The 15760-nt window shown below is 47.1% G+C and overlaps 2 non-coding genes across 2 annotated transcripts; one reads left to right on the top strand and one right to left on the bottom strand.

The window, feature by feature from the left end:
* Positions 1-2017: 2017 nt before the first annotated feature.
* Positions 2018-2091, top strand: TRNAK-UUU. Its single transcript has one exon. It is a non-coding gene; the product is annotated as a tRNA-Lys (tRNA).
* An 8093-nt stretch (positions 2092-10184) lies between these two features.
* On the bottom strand, positions 10185-10257 carry TRNAG-UCC. Its single transcript has one exon. It is a non-coding gene; the product is annotated as a tRNA-Gly (tRNA).
* Positions 10258-15760: the final 5503 nt, after the last annotated feature.

Below are 15760 nucleotides of genomic sequence, written 5' to 3' on the forward strand. Positions count from 1 at the left end.
AGTGGAGCTGTGCAGAAAAATAGGAGGGGGTTCAGGGACTTTTTTTGTCTCTCTTTTTGCATTGCCTGCTCACTCTTGTGGTAGATAGGTGAAGCTGTTTTTCAACATCCCCGCAGGAGTAGCTCAATTGCTAGAGCATCAGGCTCTTAATCTGAGGGGGACCGGGGTTGAAGCCCCTGTCTAAGGTACCCAGCTTTTAAGTTGCCTTGTGAGCCAGGAGCCAAACTCTGTTCACCGCTCACTGGGCATTCCCAGAAGCTGTGGCCATTTCCTGGAAGGTTTACTTTACTTTGCAATCAATAGTCGAGGCCACATCTGCAGATACTGGAAAGCACAGGGGGCTCTGGTGGCTAGGAAGTGCTGTGGGGCCAGGTGATGAGGGAAAGCCAGAAGGTGGGGAGCAGCAGAGATGGGGGGATGGAGCGAGAGAGAAGCAATGGAGGACAGAGTGTACTGGGGGCCATCTGGGGTATGGCTATTGTGGCAAACTTCCATGGTTTCTACAACGACACTGGTGGAATTGGCCTGTGGAAGGCATCTGAGTCCACAACCCCTTACCCAGAGGCTGCCTGACCTCGAGGACCTGTTAGGATACAGAGATTCAGGCCAGGTCTGCATGAGGCTCTGTATTTAAAGAATTTAGGTGTAGTTTTTTCACTTAGATAATTATAATGATATAAAGATAAGAATTAAAAAATCACTGTCTGTCTGTGTAATGGCCGTTCTCTTACTGTGACAGTCTGAGGGCTAGGTTCTATCGGCTAAGCAGCAAAGGCAGCAATAAGGTAGGGAAGTGTAGATGGGTCACATCCTCACATTCCCTAACTAGCCACTTTGAAATAAGGTGCTATTGGGGCTAGTTACGGAATACAATCCCGTCCTGATATTCCATCCACCTTCAGGTGAAGGGGAAACTTAGTTTGGTAAGCATCCTGTCTGGCCAAAACTCACTTATCAATAGACACAGCTGGAAAACCCTTATGTCTGTTTAGATGTAGTTGTGAATTCCTCCCTTCTGTATTGTTTTGTATGTTTATTTGCATGGTCTCTGTCTGGGTCTTGTGATTGTTACTGGTACTGCTGTATGAAATTCATTTTGTTGGGTGTAACTGTGGAGGTGGTGGAAATATCAACCATGTTACTGTATATCAGGACTGGTTAGTCTAGAGAAGGTTGTGAGGAGGTACCAGGCGGTGCGGCGGGGTCGGGGCCGCGTGGTGAGTGACCCGCTTGAAGCGCTGGCCGAACCCCTTCTCTCTCCCCCCCGCTCCCTCCCCTCCCCCCCCACTAGACCGGGCGCGCACTCTGCAGTCAGGGAGTTCCACTGGCTCCGGCCGCCCTGTAGGGTTTTTTTTTTTTGTTTTTCCCCTGACCTTTGCCGGCCCGCACCGTTGTTTTTTCCCACACCCCCCTGCTTTGCTGCTTCCAGCCCCACCATTGTTTGTGTTGTCCCAACGCCCCCCCACTTTGCTGCTCCAGCTGGGCCGTGTCCTACCCTCCAGACTTTGACTGCTCCGCCCCACCATTTTTGTGTTGTCCCCCGCACCTTTGCAACTCCAGGCCACGTCTGGGTCCCCCCACTACTTCTGCCACTTCTGCCGCGCCGTATACCCCAACACACCCCGCTTTGCTGCCAAACATGCAACTTTGTATGCAACTGCTGAGTCAGTTGTGAACCTTGCGAACATTATCTTTATCCCTTTGAAATAATGATGGTGGATGGACCACTTGGCTCTATTATCCCAGTGTGTCATGGATGTCTACAGGCTGCATTTAGCCAATCCAACCATTTGGCACTTACTGTATGGGATTCTCTGTAGTGTGACTCGAGTTTCTTGTACAGTCTATGAATGGCTGGTAGTTGCGATATTTTCCCGTCTATTTTAAACCAGCTCTAATACCCAGCCAGGCCAGGGCTTGGGAAGAGAGAGAGAGCAGCAGGTTTCACCTATTGTGGCCGTCTCGCTTTTTCTTGACTAGCTTCAATACTGCACCAAGTTGTGCTTTTCATATGTGAGCCTGGCTAGCTCAGGTTGGCAGAGCATCAGACTTTTAATCTGAGGGTCCAGGGTTCAAGTCCCTGGTCAGGTGAAAACTTTCTCTCTGTGATAATATAAACCTGTCTTTCTGGTGTCTTGTTCGGTGTTACTCTTTCTTCTCTCCAGGATTTTGACTTTCCTAAGAAGGGACTTTCGGGGCGGGGGGGTGTTGAAGAAGCAACTTCCTTGACATCCCCCTCTGTCCTTGCAGGCTGGAGGAATAAAAGTACTCTGCGCATATAGCATGTTCCCTCCCTGCAGACAAAAACACACAGAATTATTTCATAAGGAATTAGAATTAGAATCCACCACTTTCCTGGGGAGCTTGTTCCTGTCGTGAATCATCCTCGCTGTTGAATATTTGTGCCTTAGATGTAATATTTATGGGGAATTTGGTCTCTTTTCACCTTCCAGCCATTGGGTCTTGTTATGCCTTTCTCTGCACGATTTTTTTTTTAAAGAGCCCTTTCATACCCAATCTTTTGTCTTCCCATTAAGGCCCTCTCAACACTTCAGTGAAATCACCTTTCAAATCTTCTTTTGATAAGCTAAACTGGTTGAGCTCGGTTAAATAGCAAAGAGCCATCCAAAGGTTATGAGGGCTTGGAGGATAATGTCTTCTAGGGGAAAGTGGTGGATTCTCCATCTCTTGATATCATTTAATGAAGACTTAGATGCACTTTCTGGAATGTGTTTGCCCAAAAGTAGGCTTTTGTGTCATACAGGTGGCCTGTAATATGGGGGGTCAAATATTGATTGGATATAGTGGTCTCTTCTGGCTTAAAGTTGACTAATTTCTGTAAAAACTGCAAGTGTAGCTTTGGGCAGCAGCATATGATGTTTTCCTGTCTAGCCGGCTTGCTGCCTAGAACGAACGCTCCTTGAGTGGGGTGAATCCACAGGGAGAGTAGCTCAAACATCCATGTGCCTGGCCAGGGGCAGGACACTAGCCACAGGCAAGGTGAGGGGTTGTGGCAGTGACATTCACAAAGGCCCTTTAGCAGGACCTCAGGACTATTGGTCAAAGGTTGGTTGGGGAGGTGGTGACCTCACAGAGAGATGCTGACATCAGCCAGGCAGGACAGGGGCGAGGGGCCAGGGAAAACCTCAGAGACCCCTGTGGCTTTGCTTCAGCTAGTCTCCTTCTCCAGGTCTCTCTTTGAGGGATCTGAGAGAGTATTCCGGGTTTCAGGCACGTGTGAGTGCCAGGAGGAACCTCTTTTGGAGATTTTCTCCTTCCCTTTAGTGATTTTACTAGTAAAAACAGCCGTCCCTGTTTAGAAGGTAAGAGCCTCCTCGAGGGAAAGTGGGTTGTCATGGGGCCTTGTCGGTGGTCACAGTGTCGGGATGCCAGTGGTCCCCCTACACTGTAAGGAAGTTCCCGCACCCTGCTCTGTGTTCGCATGTGACGGGACGGGGTTGAGAGCAGCATCCACGGCGTAAGTGATTTGCTCTGGTTGCCGGAAGCAGTGGCAGCAGGTCTCAGCTGTCAGTACTTCCCAGAGCAATGAAAGGGGAGGGGCCCAGCCTCTGTAGCAGGAATACAGGGCAGAGCGAGTTCACAGAGGGCATTGTGGGATACTGGAGGGAGGCCAGTTATTGGTTGATTATAATGAACAGCAGCATTTACTCTGTTACTTTAAAGTTTGCTGCAAATAGCTCTAGACCTCTCATTGGAAGTCGTTTTATGCTTTGTCAGCAAAACAGGTGGCAGTTTTGATCGCCAGACGTTGGCATATTGCAGTGTGTACACCAGCCACAATAGCTGACCCGACCAGAGGGTAGCATTGTGTGTTTTTCACTACACGAATCTGAGCAAATATTAATTCTGCCTGAAGTGAACAACTTTTGTAGTGCAGACCTGGCCAAAAGATTCACTCACACACAAACTTGTAAGAGAAATGTCACCTGCTTCCTCTGCTTTGAAGAATCCAAAAGACAAGCAATGCTTGTCAGGCCGTGCGTTGGTGGGGATGGCATGGGAGACTCAGGTGTGGGCAGACAGAGTGACCTTAGCCACCCACAGGTCACCACGGCTTAGCTGGCTAAAGCGGTCTGTTTTGTAAACAGGAGATCCTGGGTTCAAACTCCCAGTGGTGCCTTGTTGGCTGGATGTTGGTTGGGGTACCTGTTATTGGCTACTGGTCAGAAGACAAGATTCAGCAGCTAGACGGGCCTTTGGTCTGGCCCCAGTGTGGTTTTTATTATGGTTTTTTTTAAAATTACACTCACAGGCACTGATAACAGAGTTACTGAAAAGTTTCGGGAGGTTAAGAGCTGATAGGTCTGTGGTCCAGTCCCTCCACACAGATGACCCCTCCCTCTGGGACAGGGGCAGGGTCTGAGTTCTCACCCAAATGCTTATTGTGTGCTGCCCAGAATCTTGTGTAGCAGCTTGTTTAGTTTACAGCAAAGGTTGAGTCCTTCTTTGGCTTTGTTGCACCGGTTTGATGCTGGTGTGAGGAAATGAAAATCTAAACTGCCACTTCGAAATATACGAATTTGCAGCAGGACGTATTGTTCATTGTCCCTTGCCCCAAAGCAGACAGACTAATGGGAGAAATGCCATTGAGTCCACATGGTAATACTCCACTGCCATTTTTACCTTTTTTGGCTGGCTAAATTCCTTTTTATCTGCCCGGCCCATGGCTTGTCCTCTGCCTGCAGCGATGCTGCTCCGGCCTGCTCTAATTGTTGAGTGTCAAATCACACAGGGCCCCCAGGGGATCAGAGGGCTGGGACAGCGGCAGCAAGCCTGGGGCTGGGCAGATGCTGGGAATTCTCATTCCCTGAGGAACTGGCTGGCTCCCTTCTCAACAGCAAACAAACCCAATTCCACGTCCCACTCCCCAGAAAAACACAGCCTGGAGCCACGGCTGGCTGTCGGAGGACGATTCCCTGCAGTTCCCACGAGGGCAGGAGAGAAGCCAGAGGTGTTTTCTAGCAGAGCTTATTGGAACTGACGGTTGGGGAAACCAGCCTTTAAATAACAGGCAGTTCCAGGTTTAAGCTCAGTGTTTTTAACAATTTCTACAACATTAAATAAACACTTCATTCGTAGTGTCCCACATCCATAAAAATTGGCTTCAGCCTTATAGGTTCCAGGTTGGCACCAATACTAAACATCTCTTCAAATCCTAGGGAGTGGAGATCAGTCAGTGGTCAGAGTTATCCCACATAGAAGAAACCATGTTGATGTTGGCTACATACTGGCCCCATCATGTTGCCATGGCCTTTACCTCCTCTCTGTTAAAAGTTTTTAGTATTTTGCACAGAAAACCTTTCTTTTTCCCTTCAGGAGAAAACCTTGGGAAACCAGGGCTGCCAGCCAGACAAACACCTTAAGCGGAGGGCGTAACCTGTCCAAAAAAGGGATCTCCCTTTTTCAGTTCTGTGACAGCCTGAAATGTTACTTTAATCCCGGCAGAAACAGAGTGATTGAAAGCTGCTACATCAAACCCCTGTGTATCAGGTAACAGGATGTATATGAAAACTCAAACACTCCCTTGTCTTATTGATGTGATGTTTAGTTTTCTACCCTTTGTTAACTGCAAGACTAAAGGGTAGAAAAGGCAGTGTGTGGTGCCAATGATATTAAGAGTGAATCACGAAACAATCATCATAGTTATGCCCATAGTGACTGCAAAATTTTTTTCTATATACTTCTTATTATCATCAATGTATTATTTTGGCCTCAGATGCAGGGAATGTGTCCCTCATGACGCTTTAGTTAGGTCACTAGGTGCTTTGGAAAACAGGAGGGCTCTGAGTGTAATCCTATAGCACATATGGCCTTTCCTGGGATGTAGCTCAGTGGTAGAGCACATGCTTTGCATTGTATGAGGTCCCTGGGTTCAATCCCCAGCATCTCCAATTCCTTTTCACCCTGCTGCTTTGCTCCATACCCAGGAGGGGATGGGGACTCCAGTCTCCTCTGGCAGGAATTTCAATCCTGCTCAGTGAGGGGCAAGGTGCCAATTGCATGGAAGGTCAGGGTGGAGTTTATCTGCTCCTAAGTCACATCTGTACATTTAAGATTCCCAACCCAGCTGTGCTGCTTGGGACAAATGGTAGATGAAGAAGGTGCAAATCCTCCAGCACTGAGGGAAAGGTCTCCGCTTCTGCAAAGACTAGACTTATTTCTTGTCTGGACCCGAATCTTTCCACCTGGTATAGCCCTTGTTCCAGCTCAGGTGGTAGCTGGGGGAATGTCTCATGACTGCAGCCATGTTTGTTCAGTTCCACACCCCTTTTTTTTTTTTTTTTTTTATACAGCTTTTGGTACAAAGGCAGGAATCTTTTTGTCTCTCTCCTGGAGGAAGAGCCCCCCAGGTTTAAGATGTGGTCCAGAGGGGTAGCCGTGTTAGTCCTGGTTCTGTAGAACACAAAGAATCCTGTGGCACTTATAGACTACAAACGTTTTTGCAGCATGACTTTCGTGGGGTGAATACCCACTCTTTGGATTGCAAGGTTTAAAGATGGATTCCTTGTACCGGGGGACATGGTTCACATGTCCTGTGAGACCCCCAAGCCTTTCATTCTTACCTGGCCTGACTCAACAAGATGGTGGCAGGACGGAGCCAACTACATTCTATATGTCCTGGTTAATGGGAGCCATCAAGAGTCCAAACCACTGTAAATGGCCCACACTTTGCATCATTACAACGGAACCTCAGAGTTATAGTTCATATTTCTAGTTTCAGATCCAAGAATGATTGGTTCATACAAATACATGAACACACACAGTAGATTATAAGCTTTGTAATGATACCTCACAAGAGACCTTTTGCATGAAGCATTGTCCAGTCACTTTATATTCACACTCATTAGCATACTTTAATAAAATCCTATGGAGTGCAACTTCACAGCAGGGAAAGGGTTTTACTGCAGCACCTGGCAGCAGTTGAGTTCATGTTCAGGCTGTGGTATGAGTTCCTCCTGGTTTCTCGTAAGCACACAGGGACCATCGCGGGTGCTCTCGATACAGGAATGGCCCCGACACGATAAAGTGATGGGAATTGCATTTTCCTTTTTTATTTCTGTATTTCCAATGACATTTCTGTTTGTGATTCCGTTTTGCTTTATATAACTGTGTTTTCTCCTGGATTTGATATTTAACGAAAAAAAGAATAAGGCCTCAAGGCACCAGATGGAGGAGCAGGCTGGGGCTAGGACTGCTAAAAGAGTGAGAGTAGCAGGTTTTCTGTATTGTTTCCTGCCCTCATTTTTCTTGACTAGCTTCTCTTCTGCATGAAATTTGCCTCTTTAAAATGTGAGCTTGGCTAGCTCAGTTGGCAGAGCATCAACTTTTAAATCTGAGGGTCCAGGGTTCAAGTCCCTGGTCATGCAAAGAAACACTTTCCTCCTGTGACATCACCAAAGAGTTTCAGAAGGACTCTCCTTGACTTTAGTTTTTCCTTTTCAGGACATGGCCTTTCCTAGGAAGGGCCCTTTACTGCCTGGGACTAAAGGTGCTACTGCCTCACCTGTCCACTGGCCTCACAGTCTGGAGGAAGAAAGGCCTCTGGGGCTGTAGCAAAGTGCTGGGTGCTGACTTTTTGAGCAAATGCAGGGCTGGCCAGAGAGGCATGTTCCCACTGAGTCCTCCCTGCCAGAAAAAATTGTCCCCACAGACAGGGGCGGCTCCAGGCCCCAGCATGCCAAGCGCGTGCTTAGGACAGCAAGCTGCAGGGGGCGCTCTGCCGGTCGCCGCGAGGGTCCTGCGACTTTGGCGGACCTCCTGCAGGCAAGCTGCCGAAGGCAACCTGCCTGCCGTGCTTGGGGCGGCAAAATGCCTAGAGCCGCCCCTGCCCACAGAGTCCTCCCTGCTGGAAGTAATCAACAGGTGCTCTGCTGGTCAGAGCACCTGTGACTATATATGAACTATAACTCTGAGGTCCTGTTGTAATGATGCCATGTGTGGGCCATTAACAGTGGTTTGGACTCTTGATGGCTCCCATTAACCAGGACAATAGATTGTAGTTGGCAATCAACAGGTAATCAACAGGTGCTCTGCTGGTAATGGTGTAAGGGCCAGCACTCAGGACTTTGAATCCTCCAATCTGAGTTGAAGTCTCAGTGGAATCTGAGAACAATTCCTGTGCCACAAATCCTGCTGGGTCTTCCAAGGCTCTGTCTTGCTTTCTCAAAGGCCATGAAAACCACTACAAAAGGTTTTTTTTCTCCTGCTGATAATAGCTCACCTTAACTGATCTCTCTCGTTATAGTGTGTATGGCAACACCCAATTTTTTCATGTTCTGTGTGTATGTGTGTGTGTGTGTGAATATATACTTCCTGCTGTATTTTCCACTGCATGCATCCAATGAAGTTGGTTTTAGCCCAGGAAAGCTTATGCTCAAATAAATTTGTTAGTTTCTAAGGTGCCACAAGTACTCCTGTTCTTTTTGCAGATAAATGATTGGAGGTTAAGTCCATGAATGGCTATTAGCCAGGATGGTTAAGGAATGGTGTCCTTAGCCTCTGTTTGTCAGAGGGTGGAGATGGATGGCAGGAGAGAGAGATCACTTGCTCATTACCTGTTAGGTTCAGTCCCTCTGGGGCACCTGGCATTGGCCACTGTTAGCAGATAGGATGTGAGGTTGGATGGACCTTTGGTCTGACCCAATATGGCCATTCTTATGGTCTTATGAAGGGAGGGCAGAACACTGGGACAGAGTTTCTGTAGTGTAGTGGTTATCACTTTTGCCTAACATGCAAAAGGTCCCTGGTTCAAAACCAGACAGAAAACATGTGGGTTTAATTTTCCCAGCTCCTAGTGGCCTGTCCCTGCTGTTGTAGGAGCTGCAGTGATTTCTATGCTCAGAAGGTCTGTTATACTTCCCTGCTCCCACTTTTCTCTCCTCTCCCTCTCTGAATGCCTGTGAAGTGGCTTTTCCCCTCCCGCTCCCTTCCTGGAAATGCTGGTGGATGAATGGGCTGGTTGAAGAGCAGAAGAGCTCCCAGGTAGACAAGGTTGTCTGGGATGCTAATTAGGCAGCGATCACACATCCAGAGCATGGACACTGCCAAGGTGGAGTGTGACCAACCAGATACAGCCAAGTCATCTCTAGTCACAGGCCATGAGGAGCAGGCCCTTAAAAGGGGAAGGGGCCCTGTGCTCAGGAGAGCACTCACAAGCTTGTACCTCCAGTGAATGCCCTTTGCCAGACCGCCTGGCCAGTGGTTCTCTGCGTTGCATTTCATTGTGCCTCAGGGAGACTTACCTTCATCACACCATGCATCACGGTGCTGTGGGAAACTTACCTTGCAGAAATCCAGACATCTCCAGTGCCGTGCCTGTCCTGGGAGCGTGAGTGTGACACCCCCCCCCTTTCTTTTGAGCTTAGCTGTCAATATAATAAACGTGCTGCTTTCTGCCAAACTGGTGGGTCATTAGTGCTCCCTACGCTGACTAGCTGGCCCAAATTTGGGTAACACCCACGATAACCCCAACCCCTGCAGGACAGAGGGTAGTGAAATGAGCTGAGAAAAAGCCTTAGCATCAGCACGGGAAAGCTAGAGGATCTGGGCCAGTCACCTTTTGAAGCCTTGTGGCTTGGTCTCCTCTGCCTTGGAGGTTGGCCTATGGCAGCCAGCTCTTCCTGCTGCCTCATCTGCGTGACTTGCCAAAGGAGGAAGTGAGACAGGAATGGGGCAAAAGAGGAAAGTCGAGTGAGGAAGGCAGGGCAGAAGCTAAGTGCCTCAGTGCAGCTAAGTGGGGTTAGTAGAGCGTCACCAGTCATTCTGCAAAGCCTGGGGAGGTGCAGTTGGCTGCTGGGAGGCTGAATCCTGTGCCTGCCTCTTGGCTTCCGGGTGCCTCCCCTCCCGGGTCTATTACAGGAGTGGGTGGGTGGGGTCTTTTGCCTGCAAGGTGCAGCAGGTCGGACTAGATGATCACATTGGTCCCTTCTGACCTTGAAGCTCTGAGTCTAAAAGGGAGAGGGAAGTAAAGGGAAAAAATAAAAAAATAAACCAAATGTTGTAATACCAGGATGACTCCACCTGCTCATTGTATAGTCCTGCCCCTTTCTTCCTCCATTGTGTGTTGAATGACCTGCAGGACATTGATTCTCTCCTTCCATTGCTAAACTGATACAATGTGACTGAAATTAAACCAATTCCCAGCAGCAAAAACATCACATCGCTGCATTGGCTGGGAATTGAACCCACGTCAACTGCTTGGAAGGCAGCTATGCTCCACCACTATACCACCAATGCAGCTGACAAAAGTGCTGCTTATGCTTGCCCAATGAGGCTAGAGCAGAATTGAGGCGTTTTACTACCTGTTAAAATGTACTGGAGTCTCATCACTAAAAAAAAAACCTACCTCTATCTCCACCTGGGTTTGAACCATCAGCCTCTCAATTAGGTCACCAAAGTGGTTAATCACAGACACAGGTAACTACCCTACTTCCCAAGCTTGTCTATGAAGCACCTACAAGGGGCACACCTGGCTAGTGAGGGAGGCGCACAGCTGGGGTTATGAGTTCAGGTCTCACCCAAAGCATCCGTTTTCAGTAGCCATGGAGCTTCCCCCACTCACTTTGTCTAATTCACATGGAAAGTGCCATACCACGGTGATGAGAGCAAATTCTAAACTCTGAAATGTGGAGGTGGCCCATAGACTGGGATACAGGGGTTTGAAGAGAAAAAGCTCTAAGGATATAAAACCAGTCTCCACGGGCAGGTACGGTACAACGCCTCAACAGGGTGAGCCATTTGGGGGAGGGGGTTTCACTTCCTCTGTTCAATGTCCTGAGAGGTATTTTAAGATGAAGATAACGCCATGGCTAACAGTTGACTGGCACGTCCTGGGTTAAAGAAAGGAAGGGACTTGGGTTAATAGTCGGAAGATTTGTGTTACCGTCACTGTCTGACCCCCCTTCAGTGCAGAGGTTTGTACGTTGCTGGGTGGAACGCACAGACTCCTGGAGAGCAGGGGCAGCTGTTTCCATGGCAGAGAGCCTGGCACTTAGGAGACTTTCTTGACTTGCTGTTTTGAAGCAATTCAATAAAATAACGGTGGAGCTACAATGTCCGGTTCAAAAGATCAGCCCCACCCCAGTGCAAAATGCTATTTGAGGATCTAAACAGGAGGCTTCCGGCTCTAGGACACCTGACGCAGAGAGCTCAGTGGGGGCTGTAAGAGCTGCTGACTCTGAGGGTCCTGGGCTAAATCCACTTGCAGGTGGAAGTGTTTTGATTTATTTGATGGATAATGAGCACCAGCTACCAGGGGAGAAACCCTGTGAACTTGCTGCCACTCCAGCTGCTGCCCCGGCAGGGGGGAGCCCCAGTGGGCCTGCTGCTGCTCCGGCCACCCCAGGAGTGCTGCCGGGGGCCACCGAGCTGCGGCTGCTCCTGCTGCCCGCGGAACCACAGGAGGGAGATGATTTTTTGACAGTGACAGACGCCTCGTCCTAAAGAACCTTTGTCTGCCCCCTTCTAGTGACTGTTTGGCACAGAAATGCAGCCCTCACTCCTGGGTCTCTCCTGGGGAAATAATGTTTCTGTGCAAAACACCAAAGCTTTTGACAGAAAGGAAGAAAAGGAAATGGCCACACGATGGGACTAGGACATAAGGAATGAAACACAAGATGCTTCTCCCATGTGCATTGACTTTGAACCTTGTTGTTTGCGGTGTTGTCTCTCATGTCCTGGTCCCAACATGGATACAACAAGGGGGAGGAGGTCACATAATATCTTCTAAAGGACCAAGGAAGGGAGTATTATTTACTCCTTCTCATAACACAAGAACTAGGAGGCGTCACCACATGAAATGAATAAGCTGCAGGTTTGAAATGAACACACTTCCCTCAATCTGCTGGCAATGCTTCTACTAACGCAGCCCAATCTGCTGTTAGCCTTCTTGGCAACAAGGGGACTGTTGACTCATATCCAGCTTCTCATCCACTGTAATCCCCAGGTCCTTTTCTGCAGAATTGCTGCTTAGCCAGTCGGTCCCCAAGCTGTAGCAGTGCAGGGGATTCTTCCTTCCTAAGTGCAGGACTCTGCACTTCTCCTTGTTGAACCTCCTCAGATTTCTTTTGGCCCAATCCTCCAATTTGTCTAGGTCACTCTGACCCAAACCCTGTCCTCCAGCGCTTGGATTCTTTACATGCTTTCACAGAGTGAAGAGCACATGTTCCCATGATTTCATATGGCAGAGTTTTATGCTATAGGGAGCTTTCCCTGTGTGAATTTGACAGGTGATTCAACATAGAGACATATTGTGACCCTTCTCAGGGAGCTGAGGGCTGAGAGTTTCCTTGTTGCCACCTTCCACTAGGAAGAGGGAGTTTTGCATTTGGCAGCTGGATGTTAGTGACCAAACTCACCCAGCCAGTCAGGCACTCAAGGACCCTCCTCTGAGCTACAGCAGCCACCCTAACCCCTGAGTTCCTTCATTGTGTCCCCCTCTGGGGTCCAGCCCGGATCACCAGATACTCAGAGAAATCCCAGATCCTCTCTGCCCAAAGCAATGGTATATCCCAGAGTTACTAGTTTTACTGTGGACCACTGCTACTGTATCTCACATCCGCACTTGAGTATAGTTTATCAAACAAGCAGAAATTTATTTAACAACCGATAGAGATTTAAACAAACAAATGTGTGCGATGGAAACTAACTGTTACCAACTAAACAAAATCAGAAAATGCAACCTACACTTCTTAATAGTTAGCTATCCTATCTAAGTAGAGTTTCACCTCACAATTCAGTCAATTTTCACTGATTGCTAGTCCCTAGGCGCCATGGCCCTGCCTTTCATGAAGCATCACTGGTCGTTAGGAATCTCCTTGGTGAATGGACCCAGAGTGTTTTTCTCCACCCTGTTATGAACTGAATCAGTCTTTTGTCTTTATTCACAGAAAGGATGATCTCCTCATTCTCATATTGTCCTTGTCACTTCCACAGGGTTTTGATGTCTATAATTTGTCTTTGATGCTTTTCCATTGGCTTTTCTAGGTTGGTGCAGAGGCTGACAATGGAGCAATACATCACATAACTGGCTAGCAAGGGAGAGGTGCCAATTCCCTCCCACTGGAATGGGCCGTCCCCAACAAGACCTATGATTGGGGTGACTCACTTTCACAACAATAACATATGGGCATAATTTTCCATGTACTTACATTTACCCCTTAACTATGACTTGGACACACCTCTCGCAGTGAGTAGGAAGTATCAATAATTTTACAAGCTTTCAGTAGAGATCTCACTGCTATGCTTCCTGGATAACTATCATAAAAGCAGTGTATTAGGTGTGGGGAGTTTTTCAGGTCTGACACAGGAGTTGCTTGTGAAGAACAGTGACCCCTTTGCCAATTGGCACCAATGAGCTTTTGTCACAGATGCACTGAGCTATACCGTCACCCCCTGATAGAACAGAAAGGCCAGCACAAAAAACAGAGAGAGGAACAATAAGATACTAAAATGACAATGGCTGGCTCAGCCCTCCATACGAGTAACTTTCTCACATATAGGGAGATGGGTCAAAATTGGAATTGATGTTAAGGCTGTGTCTACACTTCAAACACTGGAAATATTCTTCTGACAACCTAACACTGCCTACACTGGGGCTCAGGTCACATTAACTACTTCTCTCAGTGGAGAGGACTTTTCACACCCCTGAGAGATGTGGCTATGCCAACACAGCTTTTCTACATCGACCAGCCTTTAGCTGGCTTATTGACCTGAAAGGCAATGGATTTCGGTCTTGTTCTTTATATTGATGGCTGATGAGTGCAGCTGTCCTACCTGCTTGGACACATCCTGTGACAGATGTCAGGCCTTTCCTTTGCAAATTAGAGAAGTGGGGAAGACAGTGACCCTTACAGTCTAAGTGGGTAAAAACTTATACAACTTATCTCCTCAAGTAGCTTTCCTTTGAATAGAAATTGACTTTGAAACTAAGCAAAAAAATTCTATTTGAAAACACAAAATATTAAATTCGATACTTGGCCAATATTCTCTTATACACACTCTCACACACATTCTCCCACCCCAACCTTTTTGACCAGAACTCCTTACACTACAGGGGGTAAATTAAATCAAATTAACTTTTCAAGATTAGCCATCATTTCCTGTACGACTAACAAAACAAAACAAAAAAAGACAACTTTCAGTTTTCCAAAATACTTCAGATTATCACACATTTAGTCTCTTCTTCTTTAACTAATAACTTCACCAATAATCTCATTTTAATAGGTAACAAAAACATATTCAAAGATCACAAATTCTTATCATATATGTTAGTTTTCTTTTAATGCCCATTGCCAACAACTGAACCTTGGCTCAAGCTGTGGTTTGTCCCAACCACTTCTGTGAGTTCAGATATCTCAGGATCTTCTGCAGTATGTGTTGGTGGAAGGGATCTCCTATGAGGGAATCTTTGCATCATGAGGAAAAATGCCTCTCGTGTCACACTTTTAATCTTTCAAAGTGAGAGAAGATAGAGGAGAAGTGATGTAAATGCATAAAACACAAGAGAGAACTGTCTGGTCTGCACTAAAGACATTTATTGGTTAACTATATTACTCCGATGTGTGAAAAATCCACACCACTGAGCAATGTAGTTACACAGCCGTAAACCCCCTGTGTAGATAGCGATACATCAGCAGCAGAACTTCTCCTGCCAAAAGAGCCACTGCCGCTTGCGAGGGTTGGACTAATCAAGTCCGATGGGAGAAATCTCTCCCATTGGCTGAAAGCGTCTGTAATAGCAGCGCTACAGCAGCGCAGCTACATTGGTGCAGCTGCACCAACATCAGCTTTATTGTGTAGCCACAGCATCAGACACAAAACCATAGAATCAGAACTCAACATGCGAGTATCCGGAAGTCTGAAATTGGAGCCTGATACATTCATTGCCTCATTGGTTACCATCATTTCTACAGCCTTGAAGTCCTTGTTACCCAATCAGGCAGCCAGTTTGGGATCCACGGGGAAGGAATGTCCTTTGAAGCACTCTCTCTTTGGATCCAAATGGTGAAGGATGATTGTTCTCAATGTAACCTGGCATCCTTTGGAACTGTAATCAGTGACACTGAACTAGGAAATGGAGTTGTACAAACAATTTTCCTTGGGTCATTGGTCACCATAGCTTCCTTTACTGGGGTGGAAACCAAGAACTGGGTGTGGACTCTTTCAGCCACAGCTCTTTCCAAATCCTTGGCCTTGGGTAGGGTTAAATTTACACTTCTCCGAAGTAGAATCCTTTACAAAACCACTCCAAATCTCAGCAGTGTTAGTGAGGCTTACCAAAACATGGAGGCTTACCAAAACATGCCAAGCTTTTCTTTAATTTGGTGGCACAGTTCCAGGCAAGGGACTGGATAAAGGGCTGGATCACAATCTTCATTAGTGACCAGAGCTGGAGTTTCTATTCAAAAATAGTTATTTTTCTGCAGCTATTAGATTTCCAAAACTGATTTGATTCGATATACCTTTTTAGCACCTACAAAGGATAAATTCAACAAAACTCCACTTCTATTTCCTCAACATCTGCATCATGAAGGGCAGCATCTCCGATACAATAAGATTAGCTAGGAAAGATCTTCTGTAGGGCCTGGGTTACAAAGGCTTTGGAATCAACTACATGGGCATTGTGCCTAGTTCAAAAATCACTTACCATGGAATTTTCTCCCCAGATCATCTGGGACAATATTGACTTAAACAATTGAACTACACAGTGATCATATGCACTTCCTTCAGTTAGTTGGGG

Source organism: Mauremys mutica, unplaced genomic scaffold (genome assembly GCF_020497125.1).
Source record: "Mauremys mutica isolate MM-2020 ecotype Southern unplaced genomic scaffold, ASM2049712v1 Super-Scaffold_100251, whole genome shotgun sequence".
In the NCBI taxonomy this organism is placed as follows: domain Eukaryota; kingdom Metazoa; phylum Chordata; order Testudines; family Geoemydidae; genus Mauremys; species Mauremys mutica.